Below are 25,387 nucleotides of genomic sequence, written 5' to 3'. Positions count from 1 at the left end.
CCCCTCATTCCCACATCCCCATTCATCAGGGATGACTTTACCTTAGGAAGGCAATCTACAATTTAAATAGATTGTTATTTTCTTGGGAATTGTTACATATGCATTATTTTCACTTTTACTTTAAAAACTTTTGTAAAAACAATACTTGTTTCTTTATTTCCTCCGCGCGTGGTTACATCTCTTTCTTGCCAGACATATAATGCTGCTCGTGTTGTGAAGGGTGTTGCGGCTGAACGTACGCTAAGGATAAGCCTTTGGATCATTTGCTGTCTTTTTGCTTTTTGGTAGCTGCCTCTTCTGCCTGTCGCATGTCGTTGTTTTAACACTAGAATTACCAGAGTCTACAAAAATACTCGTAGATCCGGCCCACCTTAAAACCGGTCTCACCTCTGTTTTGTCTTCTAAATGTGCCGATTAAGAGGAGCAGCGAGCAGCCGGCTATTCCATCCCCCACTGTCGCAGAACGTTCACTAAGTTTTCCCAGCTCATGCCTTGTTTGATTATCTGGGAGTGACTGAACTGCTGGAGTTTTAGAATGGAAATAATAGATCGTCATTTTAAATTCATGCATTTCATGTGTGTTCCGTTTCTACAGTAATCTGTGTAAACACATTGCTAAAACAGAAACTTTTTCATATTTTAGTAATAAATGTTACAAAATGTAGGCATAAACTATAGAATGTGTGAAGCCTGAAGTCCAAACATCAAATATACACTTTCACAAAAGGTTCAAGGATGTTACAATACTTTCCGTGGCTTAACGCTAAAATTTGCTGACTTGAAGCACAGCAACCCTGCCGTACTACAGAGATGCGAGTTCGATTCCCAGCTTTGGAGAAAGTGTTTTTTTTTTCCTCAAACGGACATAAAATTAATAAATTGGTATGCACTGTAAATCGTTAAGTTTAAAATGTCGATCGCGGTTATTTCTGTTGGTTAATTCATGCTTTTTACTTAGAGTCAGAACAGGAGCTTGTTCAGCTCATTCAGCTTCTGAACTGACTCAAACAGTGCCAATATAACTTCACACCCAACCTGACGCTGTTCGTTTTCAAATAATATTGCATTACTTCGACAATGTTTTCTGACTGGTACTATTCGCGTCATAAAATGATTTCTTGAAAACGTCACATATATTTGTCTCTTTCTTTTTTTAAAATGTGCGTTGTAGCATGCAGCAACTGGCCACCTGCATGTTCTTGCGCACACTGAATAAGACAGCGGTATATGCAATCATCAGATTCAAATGTTAACAGTTATATAGCACGGAATGGAAATCAGCAGTTCTTAGCATTGTACCACGCAAGCTGTCTTATCAACCGCCTACTGCAACTTGCTTTCTTTTTTCTTCGGTTATAGTCTTGAATAAAAGTGCACTTGTTTTGTTATATTTTTACATCAACATATGTTCCTGTGTTTGAGCTACATGGGCATGCTCAAAAAATACACATGTAATGCCACGAAAAGTGCATGCAGACACTTCAGTTCGCAAGCATTGGTACGACAATGCAGTCACAAGTACACTGCAGAACTATAGCGCGTCTTTATGTGAAAACAGCAGTGCCAGATGGGGAGTGTCTGATGATTGCATATAGCGCTAAAGTTACTACTCTTTACTATGCTTTCCTCTGCATGTCCTGGAGAACAAAAGAAACAGCATACAGCAACATGTGGAGACTGGCAAGATTGTGGGGAAAAAAAAAACACGTGTATCGTGATACATTACAGAGCTATAGTGCGTCTTTATGTGAAAACAGCAGTGTCAGGTGGGGGGAAGGGGGTGGTAGGGAAGGATCCTGAACGCAACAGAGAATGAAAAGCGAATTAAAAAAAAAAAAAAAAAAACAAAGCTAACCTTTGCAAATATCATAAGTTACACCGGCTGTTAAAGACTGAAATCAAATGTATCTTTTTATTATAAAACAGTAAAAATAAGAACACTTCACTTCTCAAAAGGGAGTCATACAGGATCAAACTCGTGACCTCCTGATTGCCAGTCAGCAACTGATACTGTTGCGCCACGGCGGCAGTCGTAGTACATGAGTGTCAATGTCGCATACTAAGGCGGCTTTTTTTGGCAGCGGCTTTTTTTTTGTACCTTTTGTGAAAGTGTTTCTTTGATATTTGGACTTCAGGCTTCATACATAGTTTATGCCTACATTTTGTCATTTGTTACTAGAATATAAAAAACGTTTCTGTTTTAAAAATGTGTTTACACAGATTACTGTAGAAACGCAACACACATGAAATGCTTGTGTTCCAAATAACGATTTATTATTTACACTCTAAAACTCCACTTCACTCCCAGATAATCAATCAAGACATCAGGGGGAGAAGTTCCTGTACGTTCTAAGTCAGTGGGGGGATGGAATAGCCGGCTGCATGCAGCATTTCTTTATCAGTACATTTAGATGACAAAAGACGCTGGCGGAGAGGTGAGAACGGTTTTAAGAAGCGATTTAAGGTGGGCCGGATCTACAAGTTTTTTCGTAGGCTCTGGTAATTCTAGTGTTAAGAGCTGGGAACACATGATGCTTGCCTGCCAAAAGCAATCCAACAACTGCTAGCTTAGAGGTCTGTTGACTTGTTTTAAATGATGGCTCACTGCCTGGTCTCGCGTGACGTTGTAAAAGTAATACCTGTCTTTTATTTCTGGCCCCGGGCGTGGTTGAATTCTTTCTTGCAGGATGTATAACGCTGCTCGCGTTCGGGGGTAGCTGCTGTTGCGCTGCCCTTCCATCTTTTTAAAGCCTGTACAGCCGCTGTCCTTTTTGCTACGGCCCTGGGACAATCTCTTGGCACCAAGTCTCATGTGTACAGTCCCCGCGAGATGCACCGTGGCAAGTCTCCTTGGTCTCGCAGGTCTTTAAAATGTCTTCTGAGATGATCACGTATCGCAGCCTTGCAATTGCTTTCCAGGACAGGATTTCTTTTTATAATAGAGAGATATGCTTAATATACTATTGTTTTTGTTATGTTTAGCAGTATTTATGTGCTGTTCCTTTAAATGTCTTTATGTTCCCTGTGTTTTGTGGGGGGTTCCCCAAGAGGTGGGGCTTCCTGTCAGTCTCCATGGAGGGCCATTAAAAGCTAAAGTGATATGCAGTCTCTCTGCAGTTTATTGTATGGGCTCTGTCGAAGGTGGTTTTAGCCTTTCTGGGGAGTATCGTGAATTGTTGTAATTGTTGTTTTTTGCTTTGTTTAAGGATTCTGGTTACTGGACTGTGTTTTGGGGATTTTGTTTGCCAAGGATTCCTTTTAGGCAACTCAGTTTTTGCCTCTTTCTGCTTTTTTGTGCTTATGTTTTTTATTTACCTTTTTCGTTAATAAATCTTCCATTATATAAAGATTCTTGTGGAATTAACGCTATCAGAGTTTTCAAGGTTTCTCCTCCTGGAGGAACATACCTTGCATTTTTAGAGTCTATTTACTGTTCTCTATTTTTTTTTCTTTAAAGCCTTATCTCCATTTTGATGTGTGGTCAGGCCTCAAGCCTCCCATTTCCTGGAGCAGGTCAGTTAGAATTCTGACTTGTATGTTGTGTGTTTTTTTTGCCATTTGTATGCTACTACAGCACCACACAAATGTTTGGGCACCCTTTCAGTTGTAAAGTCTCAGAACTCGCTTGGTATTTAGTCTGGTCAAGAGGTGTCATTAGGACCTGTCAGCTGATGACTGTTTCAGAGCCTAATAAATCTTTTTACTCTTCAAACATTGTGCAACAATCAACAGCCAAGGTCTGAGATCTGAAAATTAAAATAACTGATGCCTACAAAGCAGGGGAAGGCTATAAAAATATATTAAAGTATTTCCAGCTAGCAATATCCATAAACCAAAAGGTCATTAAGAAATGGCAGGGAAGGGGAACTGTGGACGTCTAGAAGGCCAATAAAGCTGACAGATAGAACAGCAGGAAGGCAAAGCAAAACACCCATTGGCTGCAACGGACCTGAAGGAAGGTTCAGATGAGAAAGGAGTAGTGGTGCACTGCTCTACTGTGCTGCATTATGTACATGGACATGGCCTTCATGGAAAAGCAATCAGAAGGAAACCTTATCTGTGATCTCATCACAAAAAAGTCTTTACGGACAAAACATCATCTGAGTAAAAAAGGGGCATTTTGGAAAGTGTTAGGCATAACCACAAAAAGTTTATATAATGACAAAGGGAGCAGCATTTGAAGAACAAAAAACTGTTACCAACTGCTAAGAATGGAAATGTATCATCCAACTACTGTGGCAGCTTGTGGAACATGAATCATTGCGAGAGTAGAAGGAAGAATGGATTCCACTAAATATCCCAACAAATCATCCACAAGAATTTCAAACCGTCAGTCAAGAAGAAGTCAAGAAACAGAAGACGAAAAAAGGATGGCTCCCACAACAAGACAACAATCTAAAAACACACTTTGAAATCTACTATGAAGTACTTCAGGAAACATAAAGTGAAGGTTTAGAATGGTTCTTGCAGTCCCTAGGCTTGAACATCTTTGAAAATCTATGGGTAGATCTTAAGACATGCTGTGCAAGTAAGACAGCCCAAGAACATCTCATACTGGATTGGGACTCGGGTATAGTGGAAGGATGACAAAATTCCAAATCAAGAATTCAAAGTCTTATAGCTGGCTACAAAATGTTTGCAAGCTGTGATTTTTGCAATAGGAGATGTTACTAAGTACCTGAGTTAGTAGGCTGTCCAATATTTTGCAAATGTCATATCTACTCTTATTTTTTATTTTTTTAAGTTCCTTTTATGTATTAATATGTTCATAAAAATGTAATTGTTTTACTATTCCTTCTTTAAATGTCAAAAACATCAAGGGTGTTCAAACTATTGAATGGAACTGCAAACTTCTTCTAAATACGTATTGCCTGTAATTTCTTTATGTTGTTGTTTCTTGTGCGGTTAAAATAATGACAGGTACACCAAATCCTGATGGCAGTAGCTATTTCTAAATCATCAGTAATATCAGTGTTAGCCATGTACACAGATCCAGTTCTTTCCTCACTACTAGGTCTTTCCTCACTTATACTTTTATATTCAAAACACAAATTGGAATAAATTATGTTACTTGGGTGACATAGTGGCTCAGCTGTTGGGTCATGTGTACAATTCCTGGAGTGTTTACTTTCTTCTTATGTCCTCATGGATTCAGTTGTGGTACTTCAATTAGGTTTGACTAGTTCTGCAATGTACACCAGGATACAATACAAAACAATTTATTGTATATAGCCCAAAGTCACACAAGAAGCACAGCAATGGGCTTTAACAGGCCCTGCCTTTTGACAGCCCCCCAGCCTTGACTCTCTAAGAAGACAAGGAAAAACTCCCAAAAAAAAAACCCTTGTAGGGAAAAAAATGGAAGAAACCTTGGGAAAGGCAGTTCAAAGAGAGACCCCTTTCCAGGTAGGCTGGGCGTACAGTGGATGTCAAAAAAATGGGGGTAAATACAATACAACACAGAACAGAACAGAAGTAACCCTCTATACAATATAATAGTACAATAGAAATATTACAAGTACAGAGCAGAATTCAACAGTAGATGATATCACATAATACAGTTTGGATTTGTTCAGATAGGCTGCAGTTTCCTACAAATGGATGATGTGGGCCATAGGGGTACCTTTTAAAATGCTTCACCTTTGGTCTAGGTTCCCACAAGAGTTTGTGTAAAGAAGTGTTTCCTTCTGTATCTATTATGATGAGTGGCAGTAGGGGACAACAACCAGACACAGGGCAAAACTTAAGGAGAAAAAGAGGGTAGTGGGACCTGACAGGGACAAAACCGGTCATCATGCACCACAAGGAGACAGTAAAGCCTCTTACAGCACTGGATGCCCAAGAGGGACATTAACAGGAGCTGGAAACTTCAGCTGGTATCACACTGCACAATTTCACTAACAATTTTCAGTCATAGGCTTTATTTTCACAACTTTAGGAAAATCACAGTGACAGATAGACAGTCAAAGCACACTCCTGTTCCTGTCAGTTATGTCAGTATGAAACCACAAACGACTTGGTGACAGTTCTCTGCAACTTTCTGTGACAAAATTAACACTGGCTGACAACCTTTACTGGGCACCATTCTCTGCCAAGTCACTCTGCAAAGGCTGGCAAGTTAGGGCTTCAACAAATGAAAGGATATTTTACATTCAAATTATAGGTATTTCTTCCAAAGACACACTTGGAATCAGTCAGTAGCATTACTTTCTTTTCCCCTGGCCAGACTTGAAGTGGATATTGTCTACAACAAATGACTGAAGATGTTTTTGTGTTTGTGTAGCCAGATGAACAGAGGAGCCAAACTTTTACTGGTAATGGAGATTGCTTTGGGAGTTGCTGCATAAAACTTCTTTAAGTAACTTTGTACATTACTTTTTTCTGCAACAGCAGGTTTACATTCTAGTAGCAGATGACATTCTTTCAGTGTAAACGCAATTTAAAAAAGCAACCGGGGCCTCACAAGGAGGCTGTAAACTGAGCCGGAAAAGCTGTTTTCGTGTTTGAGTGCTGCAGTAACCATGGCGACCACAGACCAGTGTCCCACATGTGCTGAAGAGAATGAGGAAACAGATAAAGGTTTGGTACTTGACATTCAAAGGGTGTCTTTGAAGGAGCAAGTGTTCAGCAAAGGTCTGTGGATTCTACACAAGCAATCCCCACAGTCTGGGAAGGTGGGTTGCTCTAGGAAAGCCCCAGGTGCGTCTTATTTGATTTTTGAGCAAAAATATTTCAAAATGAAATTTACCAAGTTATTTGCAATTCAGGGTCTTTTAATGCAAGAGCTAACTTAACTTACAAAATTTTCAAACCTAATTAATCCAGTTCAGCACTGGACACCAAACAGAAACTAACCTTGAATTGGACAGCAATCCATAATAGTGCTCACCTGCACTCACCCGGAGCCAATTTAGAACTGGCAATCAACCTAAAACATGAACGTCTTCAGGATATGTGAGAAAAACTGGAGTGCCTACAAGAAAACTACCATGAATTAAGCAATCTTGTTATTTTGTTAAGCCATTGTCTTGTCAAATGAAAATGCAGGCCATGTTTCTTAACATCAGCTCGCGATTCGTTTGGCATTTATTCTTTGTTGTTTTTCAAAGTAAAGACTCAGTATTAAATCACTTATTAAATCACAAAATGTTTTATTCAAAACAAATATTTGATGGTTTACTGTATTTTTTACTCTCTGCCTGGATGACAACTTATGTTTTATTTGGCCTTTTTATCTTTGTTAGTTAGCTCGCTACTGAAACTCCATTTACCTGCCTGACTACTAGGGCCCTATGGATTCCATTTTCACAGAATCACTGAGGAAATTACAGAATTCACACTTAAAAATGGAAATTCCATATAAAACCAGAATAGCATGGAATTGCAAGTTTTCTCCTGTTTCGCCATGTTAAAATCACCAGCCATTTATCACACATTTATAAAAAAAGGACAACTGATTTACTGATGTGGTTAAAGTGCATTGAATCGTGCCACACAAGAAAGCACCGTAGTTTTTATAGTTAAATGTATCACATCACACTTTGTGAGTCAATCATGTGCAAAACAGACTGTGGTTTTGTTTGAATTCCTTCAGAAAAGAAGTAGCATGCCGAGCACCAGACACAGAGTAAAAAAAAATAAGAGTAATTTGACACTGACAGCCAAGGTTAGTCCAAGCAGTACCCCAGCAAGAACTGTAAATCAGATGGCCTGCCAACACATCAATAACTAAACCCCCAAGGATACGTGCTATGACCGCCTTAAGTCTCAGGCATATCTCAGGAAGCAGAGTCGGGCAAATTCCACAGCTCGTCAAACACATTCACAAGTGCACAAAGTATAAAACACTGCTTGCTGAAAACAGACTCTCTTACAGGAAAAAATAAATGACTTTGACTATCATGTACAGTATGTCAAAGGAAATGTGTCACCAAGATGGCAAAGATATGCAGACTAAGCAGTTTTAAGTTTATGCAGTTTTACTTCAGATAAGGACTTTTGCTTAAGCTCAAAATGTTAACATTTGTTTAGTATTTCTTGCAAGTACACTTTAACTAACACTTTTTACTTTATGAAGTAAATTATGTTAATTTAAGACATTAGGTTTATACAAAAATTTTGGATAATTAAGGCTGAAAGTTTCAGCTCTATTTTCCACTTGTATTAGATTTTTTTTTTTTTAAAGCAAATTAAGTGAAGCAGCTTTAAAAATAACCCAGAAGGATATTGTAGCAGTTGTTTTTTTTGCTTGAATCTATTATACTGTTAACATCAAAATCCAAATCACAGTAAAATAAACAACAAAAATCAGAAAATGCAAAAAATTAAAACAGAATCCATAGGGCCCTACTACTCTTTTGGATCGTCCTATTTAAAAAAAGCCCAACCCACACAGCAAAAGCTGCTAATTGCTAATTTGAGCCAAACAAAAAATCATGCAGACACCAAGAGAACATTCAAAATTCACACAGACAGCAACCTACCACACGAGTCAAACTCAGGGTGATGGATCCACAAGGTAGCCACTATGCCACTCACTGCGCCCTTCAAAGTGCTAATTTAACCTTAAAAGGGAAGTTGAATCAATGAGTTTCTTTATTATATATGGGACCCTCAATTTAGCACATCATTTTATTAGGTGTTTTACAATGTTAAAATACAAAAATGTTTTAATAAGCTCAAGCGTACACAAGAAAAGATAAAGTGAATAACACATTGAAGTAAATGAAATGAGAATATAATGGATCAGCATGGCTCTAACACAAGACTCAAATTAGAGAGTACATTACCAGGAAAAACAGATTAAAATACAAGTGAGAAGAGGTGTGTTTCAGGTGAGATTTGAACCTGGACCTAGCATTCGAAGTGGACATGTCACAGTCTACATCCAGTCAGTGAACAGGAAGTGATTAAGAAAGCTTATAGAATGTTAGGTTATCAGGCTGTTTTATATGTACAGTATAAATCAAGTGAGGTTATGATTAAGCTATATACAGTACACAGTGCATACCATGTTCTGTAACTCGTTTCAAACCAGACCTCAGGCTGATGTTTACTCAATTATGTTATAAATAAAGATTGCTTAACTGGACACAAAATATGTACCTTTTTTTGTAAATCGCTTAGATAGAAATGACTGCTATGTGCATAAATGTAAATTACTATGGCAAATATACAGGCCATAAAGACCTGGGGCCTCATGTATAAACGGTGCGTACGCACAGAAATGTTCCGTACGAATGTTTCCACACTCAAATCGCGATGTATAAAACCTAAACTTGGCGTAAAGCCACGCACATTTCCACGGTAGCTCATACCTTGGCGTACGCAATTTCTCCGCTCGGTTTTGCAGACTGGCGGCACCCAGCGTCAAAGCAGTGCTACTGTTCCTGTGTGATCACCCTTTCTTAGATCCACATCCACGGCGGCGGCTTTATCAAATACACTGAAATTAACCGCATATCGTTCATAAATTTAATGCATCTGATTGTAATTAACCTGTAACAATATATGGTCCACAGAATGGTCAAACTACTGTTCCTGTGTGCTCATCCTTTCTTTCTTAGCTCCACATTCCTGACGCAGCTTTATAAATACACTGAAATTAACTGCATATTGTTTATTAGTGTAATGGATCTGATCGTAATTAACCTGTAGCAATATAATGGGCCAGGGAATAGCCATAGTATTCCAAATACCATAACTGCTCTAGCGTTGTTACGCTCACTGCATCTTGTTCTTCTTTTTGCTGCTCCCGTTAAGGGTTGCCACTGCGGATCATCTTTTTCCATATTACTCTCACTGCACCACTCGGAGTATTTATATCACTGTATCTGAGTGTGAATCACAGCAGCAGATGATCGGAAAGAGAATTATCAGTACACAGTTTCAAGTACACACTACCTCAACCACGGAAAAAACCGTCAAAGCCTTTCCTGTACGGACCTCGCGTTTCAGAAACAGTTTCATCCCAAGAACTATAAAACACACTCAATCAGTCCATCAAGTGCTCCTTGTAGAACTGTTTGTACTTATAAGTACAATTCACCTCACTGTAAACTTACCCTACAGTTATAATATTGCACAACCTGCGCTACTTTATAAAGCGCGTATGATGACAATATCATTTTTAAGATGAAATGCAGCAAAATATGTTGCTTATAGTATACAGATAAAACTTTAACTTCATTTAAATAATCTGCATTGTTAATAATTAAACATGTGAGGACAAGGTGCCGCAGCATATAGCTGGTTCACGGATAGCTCCTGCCTTGCGCTGTATTCTTGCTGGTGCTGACGCGACACTGGAAGGATAGACGGATAGAATAATTAAACATGTACTACGAAGATATTTCAATGTTCCTTAAAAGTTTTGAAGAATCGGCGTTTCTAAGCTTACAGATGGCTTAACGTCTATTACAGAGCTGATTGTTGTGGCGATTGGAGAAAGAAAATTATGGACAGGAATTGGAGGTTAGGTACAGTTTGATAGAGACAGTACTTCTGTAATAAATTTTTTCATCGAAGGTCGCACATGGCGCAGCATGCCTGCTTGTGTGAGATATGAACAATCACTGCGCCACCCGTGTTCCCATGTTTAATAACATGCTTTCATTCCTATCATCATGAAAATGATATCACGTATACATCTCAGTATTTTAATTATTCTGAGAGCTGTAATATCTCGAATGTTAATGCATTCTGTGTCCTGTCGGAGAAAGAGAAAGAACGGAAGCACGTAGTGATTCACACACATAGAGCACATAGAAGATCAAACACAGAACAAAGCATTTAACATGCTACTTGAGAAACTAGTAAATAAACCGATTTTAAGATGAAGTTTATGATGTTCTACTTTAATGGCAAAAATAAACTACGTGATTTAAAGTGGAAATTTCGAGATTTAAAGTTGACATTTCGTGCTTTTTTCACACTGTGTGCCTATGTTTTTTGTTTGTACCCTAATATGCTTTCATATGACACTCAGACGGTCGGCTATGACTTGCCTTTTCACGGTGACTTTGATATGTGATTTCTTTTTTATTTCAGGTACTGTGCGACTTTGTGAATTTGATCTTTCGAGTTTTTCTGACACTCTGTCACTCGATCAACTTTCTTTTGTTGCTTTATATCAATGTTTAGATCAACAAATAGTACGTTTTTCCTTTGCCTCCACTTGGTATTCTCTGAAATTCTTATATTTTCCCCCTGTGCTTTTCCCATTGTCTTTTCACAGAAGGCTATTTATATTTGTTTGCATATTCAAAGAGGTGTAATTCTGGGAGGAGTTGGGGCGGGACAGAAGGCGCGTGCACGTGCGTTACTTTTCACGCTGATCGGGATTTATGTAGTGGAAGAACGTGAAAGTATGCGTGCGCACAGATTCCTGCATCTGGATTTTTCTGTGCGTACGCACAATCCCCGCTTTTGTGCTTACGCCATGTTATAGTGTGAGTTCTACGCACGGCGTTATACATGAGGCCCCTGGACTTCAACCAAATAGATGAACATACACAAGCTTGGTCTGCAATAGAATTAAGATCTTTGCAGTACTCTTTATATTCTTTGCTTTGTGCCCCAGTAAATACTAATTAGCGTCAATACATTAACACTAATCATCCTATTGCCCTTCATTCACTCAGAACATGGAACCAATGTAGGAAGCACTTTAAGGACAGGAGAAGCTTTTATCTGTTGTGCCTCTACATTACAACCAACTTTTTCTACCCTCTCAAACATACACAGCATTTAATGCTTGTAAATTGTCTGGGATTAAAACGCTTAAAGATTTGTACATAGACAATGTCTTTGTATCCTATTTACAATAAATTTCAAATTTAACTTCTCATCAACACAATTTTTCCACTACTTTCAAATTAGAAACTTTCCTAAATGGAACCTGTCCAATTTTCCTCACAACCCACCTATTTCTATTCCAGAAGAAATCAGTCTTGAACACTCAGTTAGTATCTCTGCAATATATAAAAGCATTTTAAAGTCCCTTCCTTTCAAAGATCCCAGGGTACGGTGGGGAAAATACCTTTCAATTAATATCTCAGAAAAGAAGTGGAAATCAGCCATGCACATTTATCTTATTTAAAATTGTCCAAAATTCTATCCAGGCCAAGATTCAACCCCGTGAACGTTGTAATCTAGCTCCAGCCTCACTGGGTCACATGTTTTGGGTGTGCACAGAATTATATCATTTTGGACTCAAATTTTTGAATGCCTATTAGATAGCCTTGGTATCACAATCAACTCCTAACCCATTAATAGCTGTGTTTGGTGGTCACCCAGATGGGCATAAAGCAGAGAAGGAGAAACAAACTGTAATTGCCTTTACCTCACTAGTAGCATGTAGATTTCACTCCATCAACTAGAACAATCACAGCCAACCTGTTATAAGCCAGTGGGTAACTGATGCTCTATACTACTTGAAATTGGAATAAAATCTGTTCAGAACATTTTAAAATATGGCAGGATCTAATTAATTATATTTTAGAATAAGCTTATGTATCGGGGAAAAGGATACTCTTCCTTCTTTGCTGCTTTTAATGTTTTTTCTCTGGTTGTTGGCTCTTCTCTCTTTCTCTTGGGTTTTCTTTCTGAATTTTGGTTTGTTAAGTTTGACTTGATTGTATGGAGTGTTATTTGCTTCAAATTAAATCAGTAAAATATATTAAATAGTAAATTTAAAATGTACAGAAATGTCATTGTGAATCCTCAGCTATAGTACTGTGTTCAGTTTTTTTTCCTCCATATTACAAAAAAAGACATAGCAGGTCTTTTGAAACTCAAGAGAACAGGCTGATTCCAGGACTATGATGCATGAGGGGAGATTCAAAGAATTGAACCTTTTCAGTTTAAGCAAATAGAGAATGACTGTGTTTTAAATTATGAATAGAATTAATACAGTGGATCCAGTGTTACTTTAAAATGTGAACACAAGGCATGGAGGGAAACCTTAAGAAAGTGTTTCTTCACACAGACATAGATACATGGAATAAGTGTGGAAAGAGTATGGGATTTAAGACATTTTGTTAAGGACTACATAATAAGAGTATGAAGGGGAGAATAGGGTCACCCTAGGACCAACTACAACAGAACATGGAGTAAGTTGCCAAGCAGCATGGCAGAGTATAGGTCTTCATGAACCTTTAAAACTCAACCTTATTTTGATGAAATTAGGTGGCTAGGATTTGTAAGCTTTGTCGGGTTGAATGGCCTATTCTAGTCAAAGCTGTTCTAATGGTTTATGTATCTAAAAGCACACTGATAGAAATTCACATTTGCAAAACATACATTAAGAGTTACAAAACAGATCTCTGGTGTAGTGAGAAGCCCTGATCTCAGTCATCTGGCTGATTTAACACTAGAATTACCAATTCCCAAAACATTTGTAATCCTAGCCCACCTTAAATCTGTTCACACCTCTCCATCAGCATCTTTTGTTTTGTAAATATATTAATAAGCATAAGCAGCCTACTATCACATCCCCCCACCGCTGTAGGAAGAGCAAAAAGCTTTCTCAGCTCAAGCCTTGTTTCTCTGGGAGTGAGGCACCTAGAGCTATACAGGGTAAATAATATATTTTTATTTGGAACACATGCATTTCATGTGTTTTCCGTGTCTACAAAGATCTATGTAATTGTAGGATGACAGGAAATGCAAGAAATGTTGAACACATACGTAAAAGATAGCACTAACGACAAAATGTTGAAGTGAAGTGTATAATGTATGAAAACTGAAGTCCAAATATCAGAATTAATGTTTTGAGAAGTGAGCTGCTCTTATTGTTACTATTATACAATAAAAATATACATTAGATTGAAGCCTGTAACAGCCGGTGTAAATGTACTTGTAAAGGTTAGTGGTTTTTTTTCACGCTCCCCCCGATCCGACACTGCTGTTTTCAAATAAAGACTTGCTATAACAGAGGTGAACTCAGTTGAGGATGAGGGTTCTACAGTTGATGTACTTTGTGAGCATTCCTGTGTCGATCAAAGAGAGGAAGCTCTGCAGTCTACTTGTTACTTTACGCTTTATGAGCATAAGTATGTAAAAAAAATCAAGGTAAATAGCATGCGATCTGGCTTTTATATAAGTAACATGTAAATGTTTTTTATATAAAGACCATCACAAAACCTAATCACAAACAGGAATTTGCACAATACCTTGGCGAGCTCTATAAGCCCTGTTTTTTCTTTGAAGGACAGGGTGTGGGGCAGAGTGACTGGCAGGATGACACCCTACCTGTTGCTGCATCCAAACAGTTGCCATCTTTTGCCTTTACACCTGCTGGAGCTGCGTTGTTCTTATATGTAAGTGGACGTTTCTTATGGGGAGGGCTTCTGTTCTCTTTCTCCGATGTACAACCCTCATCCTCATCTGAGTTCACCTCTGTTATAGCACATCTTTATTTGAAAACCGTAATGTCAGATCGGGGGGGAGCGTGAATGTGATTAAGAGAATAAACTAAATTAAAAAAAAAAAAAAAAGCTAACCTTTACAAATACCATACATTTACACCGGCTGTTACAGATTCAAATCAAATATATGTTTTTATTGTATAACAATAACAATAAGAGGAGCTCACTACTCAAAACGTTAATTCTGGAAAGCGGGCAAGATCAAACCCGCAACCTGTTGATTATGAATTAGCAGGTTCTTACCGCTGTACCGCCAAAGCAGTCATCGTGTCAATGGCATACACCAAACCTGATTTCTTTTTGTTCGGTTATTTTCTTGAATAAAAGCACACTTGTTTTGTTATCCGTGTGCATTTTGTGAAAGTATTTATTTGATACTAGCCGTGGTCCAAGAAACTATTCAAATCTTCAGAAAAAAAACTGAAATGTAGAGATGTCAGGTAATTGAAAGGAACTACTCTGGGCATCTCTCTCCTAGGAGGATTCATTTTGCAGACATGCTCGCTTCGCTTGTGTATTAGTGGCAGGAGGAAAAGTAAAAGGGATACTGTTTGCCAAAGTTAGCGGCTAAGCAACTTTGTCTTTCTTGTGAGGTTTCATTTTGCTGACGTGCTGGCCCTGCTTGTGTTATTAGTGGCTAAGCGAGTTTTCTGTTTCCTCAGTGGTGGAGCCTTACCCCAACTTCACCTCTCACTTCTGAACTAGACAGACACATACACTTCCACGCGTAGACGTTTCTATATAGTTTGACATCAGTCTTCACACATTATACACTCCATGTCAAAATTTTGTCATTAGTAATATAACATGATAAAGTTTATATTTTAGGTATTTCTTCAACATTTCTTGCATTTCTCTCATTTTCTGTCATCCTACACTTACCCAGATCATTGTAGAAATGGAACACACATAAAATGCATGTGTTCCAAGTAACGTATAGGGTAAATAATATATCAATTCCAGGGCACCTCACTTCCAGATAAACAAGACTACAGCTGGGGGAACCCCAAAAATCAAATAAGCCACTTTCACAAAAGGTACAAATATATCAGGACAAGTGTTCTTTTATTCAAGACTATAATAGAAGAAAAAGAAATCGGGTTAGTGTACTTCGTTATCACGATTCTTTGGTAGTGCAGCGGTAAGAATTGCTGAGTGATATTCAAGAGGTCGTGGGTTCGAGTCTTCCCACGTCCCAAAATAAACATTTTAAGTAGTGAGCTGCTCTTAATTGTTATTATTATACAATAAAAACATACATTTGATTTGAGTCTGTAACAGCAGGTGTAAATGTATGGTACTTGTAAAGGTTAGCTTTATTTATTTTATTTTTTTTTTTATTCAGTTTTATTCTCTCAGTCAGAAGCCCTCCCTGCAAGAAACATCCACTCACATATAAGAACAACACAGCTGAACCAGGCGTAAAGGTGAAAGATGGCACCGTCTGGATGCAGCAAGAGGTCCAGCATCATCCTGCCAGTCAGTCTGCCCCACACCTGTCCTTTAAACGTAGCAGCACGGCTTACAGAGCTAGTCAACGTATCATGCAAAGTCCAGTTTGTGATTATGTTTTGTGATGGTCTTTATATAAAAACATTTATATGTTACTTATATAAAGTCAGATCGAATGTTATTTACCTTGATTTATTTACGTATTGTAATATAATGTGTTAAAATGTCCAATTCCAAATTAGAACATTAGAACACTCTACACGAGAACAGGCCATTCAGCCCAACAAAGCTCGCCAGTACTATCCACTTATTTCTTCCAAAAAAAAACATCAAGTCAAGTCTTGAAAGTCCCCCAACGTCTTACTGTCTACCACACTACTTGGTAGCTTATTCCAAGTGTCTATCGTTCTTTGTGTAAGAAAAACTTCCTAATGTTTGTGCGAAATTTACCCTAAACAAGTTTCCAACTGTGTCCCCATGTTCTTGATGAACTCATTTTAAAATCACAGTCTCGATCCACTGGACTAATTCCCTTCATAATTTTAAACACTTCAATCATGTCTCCTCTTAATCTTCTTTTGGTTCAACTGTATAGGCTCAGCTCTTTTAATCTTTCCTCATATTTCAACCCCTGTAGCCCTGGAATCAGTCTAGTCGCTCTTCTCTGTATCGCTGTATCTTCCTACAGTGTAAAGTCACAAGTAAACTGCAGAGCTGCCTGTGTTTGATCGACACGGGCATGCTGACAAAGTACACGTGTACTGAAGTGACTTTAGAAGCAGGAAGGCACAGATTTGTGTTTTTCTGATATACTGTACAACCAAGAAACATCTTTATATAGAGCTGTGTATGATCAACATACATGTAGAAACGTTCATGTTGGTTGATCCATTAGCCCATATGTAGATACTGAAAAGTTTACCATTTGGGACATATGGGCTCATTTAAAAAATTACAAGCTTTCATGTCACTCAGCAACATTTGTATGTGGAAGTTCACTAACAAAGAGCACTATATAAAAATAAAATTGCACTGAATGTTTCTTACATTTTTAATAATTTTATTTTCTTTAAAAATGATCTATCCTGTCACCCTAAAATTGGTTAAAATTAAACTGCGGTTATTGTATTATTAATACTGCTAGGTAGTACAGGCAATCTAATCTAAAATCCATTTTATCCAGCTTAGGGGACAGAGCTTCTCCTGGCTACATAGACCATAAGGTGCAGACCAAAGTGCCATACATGTCCATTTTACTGTCACCAATTAACTGAACATGTGGTCTCTGGGGTGTAAGAGAAAAAAAAAATAACGAAGAGAAATCAGTGCAGTCTTGGAGCAAAACATGAACTGTATACAGGACCTGATTTGAGCTCAGTTTCCTCAAGCTGGGTGTCTACAGCACTGACCGACTGTGCCACTCATATTCTGTGCCCAGTTAAACCTAGCTTTAATATTTCCGAGCATTTTCACTTTCAATATTAGAAATACAAAGGACTTACTTTTGCCAGCTAACTTCTTCAACAGTCTTGTTGCATACTTACAGATGGCAGGATAATGCAGCCAATGTGAATTGGGTCATCAGAGAGGAAATAACAAATGGCCCTGATAGGTCAGTCACTGTCAGAAGAAGCGATACTGAAATAGCCTACGTTTATACATTTAAAAATGTAAACAACAGAAAAAAGAAAAATAACTACTGAATTCATGTGAAGAAAACGTTCCCCAATTTTAGGCTTCACAACAACTGCACTAAGGAGGCAGTGTGATCTATTGATATGTAATATGCAATTTAATGGTTGAATCTGCGTCTTCAAGGAGAAGATGTGAGGTTAAACTTTTTAAAGTCTATCTGTGTGCACAAGCACAGTATATAAAAAGGGAGTAGGGTATCTTGATTGTAAATGACACCAATGTCAAGGCAGATGAACTTCCTCTTTGAATCACACAACACATTCAGCTATCTAACACTAATTAAAAATATCAATATCAAGTGAACAGGATCAATTTAAATAAAGGAATCACATACTTAGCACACTGGTGAAAATTAAGTGGAAGTGAATTTCAGAAGGAAACACTCTTTACACAAACTCTTGTGGCAATCTAGACCAAATTATGGAGTCATCATGCAGTGATGCTTTTTTAAAAAGTACCACTATGGCCCACATCATCCATTTGTAGGAAAACTATAGCCTATCCTGGTGTACACTGCAGGACCTGGCACAAGGAGAAAAATCATGTTTAATCAAAGCAACCCAAGTGAATCCATGAGGAAGAAACTATAACACGCCAGATTGACAGGAACTTTACCCATGACCTTACAGCCAAGTCACTATGCCACCCAAATAATATAATTTGTTTCAACTTGTTTTTTGAACATAAAAAGAATAAGCAAGGAAAGACCTAGTAAAAGCACTGGACCATGTGTACATTGGCTGACATTGGACACCACTGATGATTAGAATTAGCTACTCCCATCAGGCTTTGGTGTACTTGTCAAAATTATTTTAGCCACACAAGAAACAACAAGGGTACTTATTTAGAAGCATGGCAGATACCCAGGGTGCACCTTTAGTAAAAGATAAGAGAGAAAGAGGAGAGGTCAGTGCATGCGCTGAATGGCCGCGTTGCCACACCCACCACACGACAAACCACCTGGATTGGGACCCGAGTGTAGCAGATGACACCTCAGCACCATACTGGAACTATGTGAGGTTTTTTTACAGTGACTGGAGTGCCAATCCTGCCACCAACCCCTGAATTTTCCCTGCAAGTTGGAGGACCTGCTTGCAGAGCTGGATGCAGGTTAACATCATACCCAGGATGAAGCAAATGCAGGTTAAGGGCCTTGCTCATGGGCCCAATGGGAGTAAAGTCACTTCTGGCGTTTATGGGATTGCTGGCACAGATCTCTAGCCTCAGAGACACCATTCTGAGGGGTGGCACACCAGCATCTCCATGGCACTGAACTACGCAGCTGCCTCCCATCTGTGACACCCCAGTTGCGACCCCCTGCCTGAAAGATAAGATTAGGTCATAAATGAGCTTTAATTGGAATGATACTAAATGTAATTGGCAGAGAGTAAAGTGTTAAAAGACATGTGCCAGATAAATATTATAATAACATTAATAATGAAGTATTACAATAAGCATGACCACCATTATGAACTGTAACTGACACTGCTCTATTCGGTTCTCTTCTCAGTATACTGCTGTGACACTTGGGTGGCCACTGCTTTGCTGCCAAGCTGTTCTCTTGCCCATGGAAATGTCAACTTAGATACTGGGACCCTTGGAATCATCACATGGAAAGGTTCTGTCATCAGATTAGACAATGCAGCACAGACCCTACTTCAGAATGCCCAGCAGGGGGTGTGGGGCCAGTTGGCAGAGGTCTCCAGGTCTGTGACTGTGTCTGAATTTCTCGGTTACAACTGGCCATGGACCCTGCAAAGGTTTATTTTCTCCAAGGATGCTGCTGATTGGAGTTTTTGTTTTCCTCTCCTCCATATCAACTGGCCATAGTTCAACAATAAACTAATGGACAAATATTGCTGTGCTCCATTTATGTTTAACCATTTCAAACTACTTTGTTTACCTGCCTGTTTAAACAAAACCGTGTCTTCATGCAATCATTAAGTAATTATTAATTTGTAAAACTTGTAATTGCATTTTACCTAAGAACTTGCAAAGCACAAAGTGCCTGCACTCAACGAAGAGCTCTATACAAAAATAAACTGAAGTAAAAAGACAAGACTGCCTGCTACAACACACTCCTTTCAGACTGCAACTTAGGAGAGCACAATGGCCAGTCCTAATTGTGCCAGATATCTGTTGAACCACAGTGGATGTGTTGAGAAGACCTTGGCAACGACTGCCGTAGGAGTTACATCTGGAATTGGTCACTGTCTAATATAGCTAAGTGATATTACCTAACATAACATTCTAAAACAATCTTTATCAAATTTAGGGTGGCAGGGGCCAGAGTTTAACCTGACAGCACTGGGCACAAGGCAGACAACATGCCTGGGTGGCACCAGTCCATCACTAGACCCTGACATCCACACTCACATTTAGGTGTCATGCTAAGCATGTCTAGTGCACTATAACACTGTAAAAACTACCTTAAACCTAGAATATCTTTAATACTTGAATGGACTTAAAGTATCTCTGTACAAAGAGAGCAATTTAGAAAGCTAATAAGATATTGGACTATGCAATGCCAAAGGACACGAGAAATTATACTTCAGCTGTATTAAGCATTTGTGAGGTCACAACTGGAAAACTGTATGAAGTTTTGCTCTCCATATCAATGACCCCACAGCACTGGCAATAAGCCTGCAAGGAGATGATGAGTTTAATCTTTTCAGGGTAAGCAGACATGATAAATACATTCAAAAGGAAAAAGAAGTAAGAAAACCTGACACCAGCTATTCATTTCTAACTAACTGTACAATGAGGACACCAGGGGAAAACTGGAAATTGGTCAGGTGCAGATTTTGCTGAAATGCAGAATAAAAGATTGTGAATGTAAGAAACCTGTTCTCTCTCACTATACTTAAAAGAGCTTTCTGAATGGCCTTTATTTCTCCTCTCAGTATTGTTTTACAAATCCAATGTGAATTGAAGTTGGCAAGCCATGCCTGGCTGAATGGCCTGTTCTCATGAAAATGTCTTTATGCCCCTGTGAACGCCAAAACTGTCCAATAGTAAATGACAAGCACAAATTAAAATTCCTTGAGTGCTAAAGTCATTTGACTACAATTATCTCTCTCATGACCAGCCCTCCGTTGTAAGGGATGATCAGTGTGTAACAAAGCACTGGCCAACAGTTCCTATTCATTCAGGACAAAAAAAGGAAAAATCTGAATATGGCACTTTATGGGCATATCACAACCTCTTGTTGATCTACAGAAAATATACATTTTCAATGGAAGTCTATATTTCTCTGATAAACCAATCAGCTGTGCTTCATTCTGCATAACATACTGTAGTGAGTCTCATTGTCATTAGCTTTAATTAGAATATTTAAGCAATTACTAAGAAGAAGAATTTAAACTATTATTATTGGTGTTGTTCACATTATTTTTTATTTAATGAATAAAACATCCAATTAAAATGCTTGCTTTGGGAATCAAGATCTGGTTCCATGAGTCTATGAAATGCATACATGGGTTTGGGAACTGGCTGGAGGAATGTAAAGTATTTGAGTCAAAACACATAGACCTATTTATAAAAAGAGGTGATGCATCTCTGGAAATCATTTGTTTATTCATGCTTCATCCATTCTTTCATTGCACAACCTGCTTATTATCCAATTATAAAGAGCTGGTACCTTTCCCAGCAACTTCAGTTGCAAAGCAGTCCATGTCAGAAAATCCTCAAACACAAACCTGCCCACACTCACATCAGGCCAATTTAGAGTCACCATTTAAACAAATCCACACATTTCTGGGAAGTGGGAGGAAAACTGATTTACAAAACGAAAACCCCACACATGCAAAAAGAGAACATAGAAATTTCACCAAGAAAATGACCAGACCAGCATTGTGAACCAAGTATTGTGTGACAGCAGCCCCTAACCTCTGAATCCAACTGTGTATTTTACCTTTTGGAGAGCACATTTATTAATATACAGTGGTGTGAAAAACTATTTGCCTCCCTTCCTGATTTCTTATTCTTATGCATGTTTTGTCACACAAAATGTTTCTGATCATCAAACACATTTTAACCATTAGTCAAATATAACACAAGTAAACACAAAATGCAGTTTTTAATTGATGGTTTTTATTATTTAGGGAGAAAAAAAAATCCAAACCTTCATGGCCCTGTGTGAAAAAGTAATTGCCCCCTTGTTAAAAAATAACCTAACTGTGGTGTATCACACCTGAGTTCAATTTCCGTAGCCACCCCCAGGCCTGATTACTGCTACACCTGTTTCAATCAAGAAATCACTTAAATAGGAGCTGCCTGACACAGAGAAGTAGACCAAAAGCACCTCAAAAGCTAGACATCATGCCAAGATCCAAAGAAATTCAGGAACAAATGAGAACAGAAGTAATTGAGATCTATCAGTCTGGTAAAGGTTATAAAGCCATTTCTAAAGCTTTGGGGACTCCAGCGAACCACAGTGAGAGCCATTATCCACAAATGGCAAAAAACATGGAACAGTGGTGAACCTTCCCAGGAGTGGCCGCCGACCAAAATTACCCCAAGAGGCGCAGAGACGACTCATCCGAGAGGTCACAAAAGACCCCCAGGACAACGTCTAAAGAAATTGCAGGCCTCACTTGCCTCAATTAAGGTCAGGTGTTCACGACTCCACCATAAGAAAGAGACTGGGCAAAAACAGCCTGCATGGCAGATGTCCAAGACACAAACCACTGTTAAGCAAAAAGAACATTAGGGCTCGTCTCAATTTTGCTAAGAACATCTCAATGATTGCCAAGACTTTTGGAAAATACCTTGTGGACTGATGAGACAAAAGTTGAACTTTTTGGAAGGCAAATGTCCCGTTACATCTGCCGTAAAAGGGAACACAGCATTTCAGAAAAAGAACATCATACCACAGTAAAATTGGTGGTGGTAGTGTGATGGTCTGGGGGAGTTTTTGCTGCTTCATGACCTGGAAGGCTTGCTGGGATAGATGGAACCATGAATTATACTGCTCTACCAAAAAATCCTGAAGGAGAATTGTCCGCCATCTGTTCGTCAACTCAAGCTGAAGCGATCTTGGGTGCTGCAACAGGACAATGACCCAAAACACACCAGCAAATCCACCTCTGAATGGCTGAAGAAAAACAAAATGGAAGACTTTGGAGTGCCTAGTCAAAGTCCTGACCTGAATCCAATTGAGATGCTATGGCATGACCTTAAAAAGGCGGTTCATGCTAGAAAACCCTCAGAATAAAGCTGAATTACAACAATTTTGCAAAGATGAGGTGAGCCAAAATTCCTCCAGAGCGCTGTAAAAAGACTCATTGCAAGTTATCGCAAACGCTTGATTGCAGTTATTGCTGCTAAGGGTGGCCCCAACCAGTTATTAGGTTTCAGGGGGCAATTACTTTTTCACACAGGGCCATGTAGGTTTGGATTTTTTTTTCTCCCTAAATAATAAAAACCACCATTTACAAACTGCATTTTGTGTTTACTTGTGTTATATTTTGACTAATGGTTAAATGTGTTTGATGATCAGAAACATTTTGTGTGACAAACATGCAAAAGAATAAGAAATCAGGAAGGGGGGCAAATAGTTTTTCACACCACTGTATATAGATCATATATAACATTAAAACCACTGAAATATTGATTATCATGTTACAATGTCACCTGTCAGAATAACAGTAAATTAGGCAGCAAGTGAACACTCAGTTCTTGAAGGTGATCGTGCTGTAAACAGGAAAACTACACAATCATAAGGATCCAAATGACTTTGACAAGGGACAAATTGTAATAGCTAGACAACTGGTCCACAGCATCTCCATAACGGCAGGTCTTGTGGGGTGTTACTGTATGAAGTAGTTAATACCTACCAAATGTGTTCCAAAGAAGCACAAACAGGTGAACCGGCAACATGATCATGGGTTCCTTAGGCTAGCTAATGTGCATGGGGAGAAAAGGCTAGCCTGTCTGGTCCGATCCCACGGAAGAGCTACTGTAGCACAAATTCCTGAAAAAACTTAAAGCACCTACAATGGGCATCTGAGTGTAAGAACTGGACAATGGAGCACTGGAAGAAGGTGGTCTGTTCTAAGGAATCACATTTTCTTGTAGACTGTGTGGGTGGGCCAGGTGCATGTATGCCACTTACCACACTGCAAAAACTGTTTAGAAATGGTTTGAGGGACATAACAAAGAGTTCAAGGTGTTCACTTCTCCTGCAAATTCCTCAGATGTCAATCCAACTGAGCATCTGTGGGATGTGCAGGAAAGATAAGTCTGATCCATTGAGGCCTCACCTTGCAACTTAGAGAACTTAAATAATCTGCGGTGTAACATATTGGTGCCAGATACCACAGGACAACTTCAGAGGTCTTCGAGTCCATGCCGTCAAGGGTCAGAGCTATTTTGGTGTCAGGAGATGGGGCCTACAGAATGTTAGGCACATGGTTTTAATTTTGTGGCTGATTGGTATATAATCTAGGCTACTAACACTCATAATAAGTAAAGAGTAACATACAGTATAACTTAGGCCATGTATAACTGCCAAGACCCTCTTTCAACAGTAACTTGACTACGTGAAGGTCTTGGATAAGACAGCAGTTGTCAGAAATAGTGCACCTCACATCCTGTAGATTGCCTGACTTCTTCTTGTCAAAGCACTGCGATAGGGACCTCACATTAAAAAGAAAAAATATATAGACTATACACAGCCACCCACTGTTCAATCATACTCTTAGATAATTTACTTCATGAAAAACAGTTTATGTCTAGACTACAGGTACAGTCTGATGGCGATTTGAACACACCACCACATCATTCCTAATACAGCATGAAGGAAAGCACCACCAGGGTAATACAGAGCAAATGATATGTCTAGGCAGGAAACGGGATGAATAAACTCATTTGTATCTAACCTTTGACTTGTCATCCAAACAATACACACAATTGGTTTGTTTTTTTTTTTTTTGGTAACTAGAGAACATTTACAGCTGCACATCCTACAGTCCCTCCCATGAAAAGCACTGAGTACAGCTCCCATACTGACCAACTTGACAAACTGAACTACTGAAGAACTGGATAATGGTCAGTCAACCCCACTATAACCCAACATCAGGGTTCAAACATGAAGTTCAAACATGACAGTGTGAGTCTGGACGAAGGGGTAAACCTGATCAGATCATTAGAGTGACTCAGCACTGTAAAGAGGAAACGCATACAGTAAATACTAAATTAACAGGCATGGCCTGAAGGTGCTGACTGAGTTGGTGGACTGACACTGATGGACTCAAATTGCCAGAGGCAGATGTCCACTGTAGCACTCAGGACAGTGTGGCATTTTATTTGGTCAGCACCAAACACATACTGATCTGAGATCCCTGCCCTAGTTTCACCTGAAAATAAACAAAGACTGTGCCATACCATTGGGAATAGTGCTCACCAGGCTGCCAAGAACACACAGCTATTGCCCAAGAGAAGTAACTGGCCCACTGTTTATTTATGTATTTGTTTAAGTCTTAAATGAACACTATTTATGTATGTATATAATTATCACTAGTTATGTATTTAATTCTCCCAGACCAATTTTTAATATGTTCTGAAAATAAAGCTGGACTCATTTCTTACTATTTTTAGAATGCCACAGGTTATACAGTATAATGATACACCTGTCTTGTGTCTGTCACTGTTTAAATCTGAGTGAATAAGACCTTTGGCATGAATTGAGAACTATGTGTTCAGCTAGATAAAAACTAAATATTTTAACTCATTTTATGTAAAGCTGTGTGCAGTGGCACTTCTGTACATAATAACAATTTTGTTGCTTAAGTTTTTAATTTAGCAATGAC

General features: G+C 38.7%; 1 protein-coding gene across 2 annotated transcripts in view; it reads right to left on the bottom strand.

The window, feature by feature from the left end:
- Nucleotides 1-25,387, bottom strand: part of abhd4 (abhydrolase domain containing 4, N-acyl phospholipase B) — a 72,693-nt gene that overhangs the window by 30,954 nt on the left and 16,352 nt on the right. The gene's annotated exons all lie outside the window — the stretch shown is intronic.

This window comes from Erpetoichthys calabaricus, chromosome 2 (genome assembly GCF_900747795.2).
Source record: "Erpetoichthys calabaricus chromosome 2, fErpCal1.3, whole genome shotgun sequence".
NCBI classification, from domain to species: domain Eukaryota; kingdom Metazoa; phylum Chordata; class Cladistia; order Polypteriformes; family Polypteridae; genus Erpetoichthys; species Erpetoichthys calabaricus.
The sequence above is the reverse complement of the archived record's forward strand: the minus strand, read 5'-3'. Positions and strand labels throughout refer to the sequence as shown.